The sequence below is a fragment of the Parasteatoda tepidariorum genome, chromosome 11 (assembly GCF_982258835.1).
Source record: "Parasteatoda tepidariorum strain Cologne lab strain chromosome 11, Ptep-v5.0, whole genome shotgun sequence".
Classification (NCBI taxonomy): Eukaryota; Metazoa; Arthropoda; class Arachnida; order Araneae; family Theridiidae; genus Parasteatoda; species Parasteatoda tepidariorum.
Genome location: NC_141765.1, coordinates 26,368,656 through 26,376,976, shown reverse-complemented (window position 1 = coordinate 26,376,976; position 8,321 = coordinate 26,368,656).

Sequence of the window (8,321 nt, the reverse complement as noted above, 5' to 3'; positions counted from 1 at the left end):
AAACATTGGGCTTAACTATTAATCAGGATAAGACCAAATTAATGGCAATCAGTAATCGAAATTTTAAGGTTTTACCTCTCGTGACTAATGATTATACATTTGAAGGTGCTAGTCAGTTCAAATAACGATGAATAATTGTTACAGTTAATAATGATATCAAAATAGAAATTAACAGCAAGATAACGATGGCTAATAGATGTTTTTTTTATTGAGAAACCAATTGAAATCAAAGCTAAAATTAATTTATATAATACTCTAACTAAACCTGCATTATTTTATAGCAGCGAATGCTGACTTTTAAATAAAACTGAAGTAAATAAACGTCTAATATTTGAAAGAAAAGCAGCTCCATCTTTGGAGCTGTTAAAGAAAATAGTGTTTGGTGGATTCACTACAATTATGAATTATACGGAAAATTTAAGCAACCAAACATAATTTCAGCTATTAAATCCTATAGTAGGAGATAGCTGGGTCACATCTGGCTGGGTCACTGGTATGATGGTGACCCAGTTAAGAAGGTGACTTTTGGGAAGTTTACAGGCAACCGAAAAAAGAGACGACCAAACACCAGATGGTTTGATTCTGTGGAAAAAAGATCTCTTAGCCATGGTAAATAAAGAAGCCTAGTGTCGTATCGAACCAAATGGAGAAGACTAGTTGGGAGGGATCTGACCTGTACTAGGCTGTCATGCTGACGGAAGAAAACTATTTCATTTTTCTGAAAATTTTTTAAAAAAAAGCATGCTTGTGTTGTCAAAGTAAACATTTCCTAATTATAAGAATTTCCTAATCAACAAATCGTAAGCAATTGATATAATCATATAATAATTATGGTTTCAGAATTGCAATTTATATGGACGCAATCGATGGTAGTAGTACCTTATTTACGACGTACTAGAGCTGCACAACGGGTTATTAGCAACGGGTAAGGAAACATACCTGAGGATGCGCCAAAGACATGCTATCACAATTTTGATCCTCTTCAGAGAGTATGACCCCCCCCCCCTTGGTAGCTCGATGACCTGTTCGCGAATTCGAGCACTTAAAGGTAGAACAGTTTAACAATTACCAAAAAAGCTCATCCTTAGACCCTTCGCAGACTAATCAAACTAATCACCCACCCGCTCACTGTTTGCAACCAGTGAAGCTAAAAATTTGGTGATCCACTAGGAGCCGTGCTTTATCTGCCACTGCGAGAGCACAATAGATGGTAGGGCAATAGATGAAGTCAGATTCAAAACTTTTTTTTAAAAATAAAAATGATAATTTCACATTATTCTTATTAATTTGACTGATGGCTGTATGGATTAATGGATTTGATCATATGAGATTTACGACTTATATCATATTAGTTTAATCAATTTGTAGTGTTAGAAATGTCACCTAGTTATTATCTACGATTATTCCATTACTCCAGAACTCCGCATTTAATTCTATTAATTTCTTAAAATGATATTACTATGAATTTAACTTTAAAAGTTGCTTAAGAAGAGACAGTTTTCTTTTAAAGAAATTCTTTACTAAATAAATTATTAATTTAATTTATTTTTCAACTTGATATTGCTAAGAAACTACATAGTAAAATATTTTAACTTGAATTCATACTGCCTAAAAGTTCATTCTAAAAACAAAATTTAGAAATAAATTGGACTGAATAATCAGCGCGATCCAATAATTTCACCATAATTAACCGATCAAAATTTATTATTAAATTTCTTAATTAATAGTTTTTAAGAGCTGGGCGGTAAGGTCAAACGGATGAATAAAATTTTAAACTTAATATTTTTAAGCAAACAAGGTATCACATTTTCAAGGTGAAAAAATGAAGATTTAAAAATAACGACTTAACTTAATACTATCAGTTTTCAATAAGTAATAGGCTTTTAAATGAGGGGCTGCATAATTTGAAATTTTTATTCTGTGTTCCTTGAATAATTCATTTTAGAACGAATAAAATATAGTCAGATTAGTTTAAGAAACTCATTTCTTTCTGAAAGTAAGTTAAATTCTGCTTTTCAAATACAACCGATATGAGTAATGTAAAAAATTCTGTCTCAAATCACGGTATTAAGTACAGGCAGTTTGGGTGCATCATCCGCAAAATCCTATTTAACTTAAAATGCATTTTTACCATAAATATTATACCGTAATTTTTACAGTAATATTTATTTAATTCTAGTGATCAAGTGACTCAACCGAAATTTCTGTAAAAATTACCGTTATAATAAGAATGGTTCCGGTAAAAATAGGATAACAGGAAAAAGTACCGGTACCCTGACTTTTTACCGCAAGTACAGTGTAGAGAGACCAGTTTGCACAACATCTGATGAAATTCTGTTTATTTAAATCCGAAGTCCACAATTTCAGATGGACAATTTCTTAAAAAATTCCTAATAATGATAATTATTTTGAATATTTAGTGAGACTTAGTAATTGCCAAATACAAAAACAAAGCTTATACAAGTAGATTTCCATTTATAATATTTATTTCTTGTTTTTATGGCAACCGAATAGGTATTATGGTAGCAGAATAGATTTTTATGGTAACCGAATTTCTATGGTATCCAATTTTACAAGCAACTTTATACTATTTAAAGCTATGTATGTAAATCAATAATATAAAATTACCCATCGAATTCTAAAAATATATCCGTTATCAATTGGACATTGATAACAAGTGTCACTTACAGTGTAGTTTTAATAAGCATTGTAACATTTAAATTTAATCAATGAACAAACAAATTGCTCTAAATAACAACACAAAGCAATTAAATATAGTTTTCATGCCTTTAAGTAATGCAAAAATTTTCAAATAATTTTTTTGTGAAATCTTTTAATTTAAAACAGAATCAGTATGGTGCATGTTCACAAGAAAATATGAATGATAATTCTGAAATTACCAAAGTGATATTAAAAAGATACCTGGAATTAATTCAAATGGATATGATGTTACAATATAATAATAAAACTCCTCTGAATGCTAAAAAAGAATTATTTCTATCTCAAAAAATATTAGTTGAAAAATTGTCGTCTGTTATATAATCTAGTTGAATTTAAAGAATAAAATCTATTCGGATTATGAATTTTACTAATTTGCTTTCATTTTTCACTTTAAAAAAAGATTCGGGATTAAGAAAAAACATTTATTTAAAGATTTACTAAATATTTTAATTTTAGATTAAAAGACTTTAAAAAACATAAAAGAAAATAAATTAACCGTAAAATTTATTTCTAAATATCGTTTGCTTAAGATGTTTTTTAATTATCGTTTTCCAATTAATTATAAAATGTTGTTAGTAAATTAGTTTCTCAAAATTCTTTAGAGTATAACAGAATTTTCTTTTTCACTTAAATGTTTTACAGTTTATCTTCATCTTCATTCATATTCACAGCTACAAACAAATTTATAACATTTCTACAACTAGCGAATGATTTATTCATTGTAGTTTGAAGTATTTATTGCTATAGTTAAAATTACACAATATAATGTAAGGCATAAAATTAGATATTTTCTGAAATAAAAAAAATAAGCTCTGCAAAATATAATAACGTGTTATGTCCTAGCTTTATCGTAATTACTTTATTTTAAAGTAAAAGTATCTTTGCCATGAGAATTGCGAGGGATTAATAGTGCTTACGTTTTATAAAATTAACAGTGACATCATATACATTAAGTAAAACAAAACATGAAAAATCTTATTTTTATCTTCAGTCTTAAGCCAGCATCAACTTTATGCAAATCTAAATTTTCCACTTTTAATCAATTTCAAATTTGGTTCTGACTGTTCATCTTTAGTTTGAAAAGAACTTATATAAACTTTAGTTTCGAAGCTATTCATATTAAATAGATTAAATATTTTCAGCATGATGTCAACACTAGATATATAGTTCAGACAAGCAAATTACAAATTTTTAAAATCATTTCTTAAAAAGCGCTATCACACTTATTTCATAATTTTTCACATTGTATTTTGAAGCATTCTCAAGAATTCTTTTAAAAATCAGTTGGGTTAAAATAATAATTGGTGATGATGATTGACGGCTATTTTTGCTGTTGTTGTTCATTTACGTCGCACTAGAGCTGCACAATGGGCTATTGACGACGGTCTGGGAAACATCCCTGAGGATGATCCGAAGACATTCCATCACAATTTTGATCCTCTGCGGAGGGGATGGCTCCCCCGCTTCGGTAGTCCGACGACTTGCGCGAAAGGTTATTTTTGGAGCTATTTGCTGCAATACGAGCAGTTGGCCGAGTGGTCAGCATGCTTGTCTGTGAAGCCAGTGGCTGGGGGTTCGAATCCCGCTCAGGGAAGGGATGTTTCCCTCTCTGTGTGTTGTTCTCTGTTGTGTGCTGTGTGAATGTGACTCACCCTATGAACGGGTATCTGTGGCAGTGTGGCGTGGGTAATGTTGTTCACCTCCATGATTAAGGTACATTGGGGATCCTCCCTGGTGGTATCTCCCGCCAAACGCTGTGCAAAGCGTGGAGAAAGCGGGTTCGAATCCCGCCGTAACCCTGAATGTATTTTTGTGATGCCTTTCTCTGAATTGTTCTCGTCCCGCAGTGGACTGATCATTAAGACACGGTTCCCATCAGATCACCGAAGTCAAGCATCACTGGTTACGGTCAGTGTGCGGGTGGGTGACCACTTGGATCAGTCTGCGTAGGGGCCGAGGGTGCGCGGTATTGGTCCTCGTTGAACTGTTCTACCGTAAAGTGCTCGACTTCGCGTGCAGGTCGTCGGGCTACCGAATCGGGGGTTCCATCCTCTCTGCAGAGGATCAAAATTGTGATGGCATGTCTTCGGATCATCTTCAGGGATGTTTCCCAGACCGTCGACAATAGCCCATTGTGCAGCTCTAGTACGACGTAAATGAACTACAACAACTACAACAACAACTGAATTGTTCTCTCTGTCCTTCTACTTGACAAAGGTTTATAAGCCTAAATTTAGCACACAAGCCTGCAAATGTATAGGTTTATTGAAATTACATACATTTGCTGACTTGTGTGCTCAATATAGGCTTATAAGTCATTGTCAAGTAGAAAATACAGATAGAACAATTCAGAGAAAGACATCACAAAGAATACATCCAGGGTTAATGCGGGATTCGAACCCGCTACCTCCACGCTTAACAGAGCGTTTGGACCGACGATACCGCTCGGCCAGGGAGGCCCCGCAAATGTATAATTTCAATAAAGCAATAAAGCAATAATAATGCTGCAATACGCTTATAGCTCGCTTGTAAACTACATTAGGATGATGGAATGAGTAGATGGGTTTTGCAATAATGATAGAATTAGATTGGAGCTGGTACGAGCTCCATACTATATGGTTACAGTAATTTTAATAGTTTGATTATTTTGATGCCTACCACTTTGCTATATCAAATGCTTTGTTGTTGTAGTTGCTGTAGTAGTTCATTCACGTCTTGCGCGCTGTAGTAGTTGATTACGTAGAGCTGCATACTGGTCTATTGAGGACGGTCAGGGAAACATCCCTGAGGATGATCGGAAGACATGCCATCACAATTTCAATCCTCTGCAGAGGAGATGGCATCCACACTTCGGTAGCCAGACGACCTGCACACGAAGTCAAGCACTTTGCGGTATAACATTTTAACGAGGACCAATACCGCACACCCTTGAACCCTTCGTAGACTGATATAAGTGGTCACCCACTCGCACACTGACTGCAGTCAGTTATGCTTGACTGCGGTGATCTGCTGGGAACCGTGTCTTAACGATCAGTCCACTGCAGGATACCAAATGCTTTGTAGCGGGGAAATAGGGGGTTGGAATCATATGTGACGATGGTTTTATCTTTCTGCTGAACCTTTAGAAATTGTTCTATTTTTTCCTTAATTTAACAAGGTTTTATAAACTATTTTTTATATTGAGCTCTCAACCACGCATATACTGTATGTCTAACGAAACGTAAGAAATTACTACTTATTTTATTAATTACCACACCTATATATAAAGATTTGCGTGCGCATAGCAAATTATGGCTTGTAAGCCCATGTCAAGTTGAAAAACAGATAGCAGAAGCTAGAGCAAGACAAATATACAGTTAGGGTAAGGACGGGATTCGAATATGTTGCTTCCAACGCGTTTGGTGGAAAGGCTAGATCACTCTATCAGTGAGGCCCTAACATATTTTGACATTCATTTGAATACCAATTTTTACTTAATGTTCACACAAAACATTCACTATAAGTTGTGTCGGAATTTTCGTGAAAGCCGCATTTTCGTATCCAAAAATCTCTATTGCTTGCACCCAAGTGTTTAAATAAAATCGATCAAACTTGATAGCAGTAGTCTTCACTAACTACGGGTCGTCAGAGTATTAAGATGCCGGATTACGCCAGATTATGATACTTGCAATCATTGACGAGCTTGAATACTACTGCTTGGCTGAAATAATTAAGTTAATAGATCTAACAATGTAACTAGATAGCACATTAGTACAGCTCTAATGCAAGGCTATCAATCAAACGTAACTAAATCTGTGATAGAAAAGATCTATAAAACCATACATACTTTTTGGCCTTGTGTAACTGATACAAACACCATTTAGACTTCTCCCACTTATGTTTGCTATGAAGTTCGAATCCCGTGCTCAATACTGCATGTTTGATAGGACTATACTTAAACTTTTTGTGTTTTAATGGTTTAAAATCCTGTGAATGTCCCCGGCATGTTTGAAAGCCAAAAAAGTCGGGGTCTTACAAGCTGAGTGGAATTACCCGCCAAACGCTATGTCGCGTGGAGATAGTAGGTTGGAATCTCGCCGTTTCATGCTGTCTTTCTCTGAATTGTACTACCCATATTTGTACTTGACAAAGTCTTATATACCATACTTAAATAATTGTGCACACAAGCCTGCATAAGTGTGTAATAATATGTGTGCCAAAAAGTCCTCTCACATTTGGTTGATTGGAGAGTGTGATGTGAAGGTCGAGTGATTACTATCAGCATCTCAATTGCGGTTGTGCATACTTTATTGTTTTATTGGTACAACATACATTTGCTGGTTTGTGTGCTCAACTAAGACTTATAACCTTTGTCAAGTTGAAGGACAGATAGCACAACACAGAAAAAAACATCACGAAGTATACATCCTGGGTTACGGTAGGATTCGAACCAGCCACCTCCACGCTTAACAGGGCATTTTCGGGCGACACCGCTCGGCCAGGGAGGCCCCGAGGTTGTGTAGTTTGGGCATACTGAATTAGATGATTACTGATGATGAAAAAATGGAAATTTGATAATTCACGGAAGATGTTAAAGTCACGCCTTGTCGTGTGATTCCCCTGTGATTTGTGATTATGTTAAGTGATTTGATTAAATCTCTTAACTGTTTTAATAAAAATATAAAATAACCAAGTTGGATGAAAATAACGAAGATGAAATGGGCAAAACTAAAATTAACCTACAGATTTTTACTTGCGTTTTAATTTAAAACAACAGCTTTAAAAGTTGATTTTTTTATCTTCTTCTTTCTTCTTTCAAATCCCCATTTCTAGCCTAGCTAGACAAGGTCCATGAGATTGTTCACCTTCAAAAAGTCTAAAACAAGTAAGGGTCTTTCAATTAGGTCTTGTTTTAAAAGACCGAGGCAGCCCAGTAGATGTTCAGGGAATGCCTGGGCCGAAGAGCACTTGGTACAGAGGGCAAAGCACTTTTCTCCTCCAGAGTACCTCAGTGATTTCAGGTGTCCACAGCGGAGACATGATTTTCTTTTTTCTTTTTTTTTATTTGATTTTTTTATTCTTTTGTATAACATCATATTTATAGATGAATGGTAATTTTTGAATTCTTGAGTTAAATAAATTTTATATAGTTACAAATGATTAAAGAAAATATTAGTGCATGGAATGAGGTGATGGATCATAATCAATGTTTATTATTTTTAATAATCGGATTAATCAGAAGAAGTGAGAGCCATAGCCCTGTTTACCCTAAACTTATGTACTTTTAAAGTCAAACGCGATTGCCAGGTATACCTTTACACAATATAACCTAAACTGATGTTTTCTTAAAAACTAAGTGCTACTTCCCGGTGCATATTTGCCATTAATGTTTTTTTAAGATTAAGTGCCACTGGCCGTTATACATTTGCCCGGAAAATCCAACACTGGTGTTTGTTTTTTAAGGTTAAGTGTCTCAAAAGAAAAAAAATTAAAAATATGATGAAGCAAAAAGCTATCAGAAAGTATTCACTCAAGAAATGAACAACTCATGCAAACTACGGGCGGATACATGTAAATAAACAACTAATATTGTCCAGCTGCTTGCACGAAAAATTGCCATT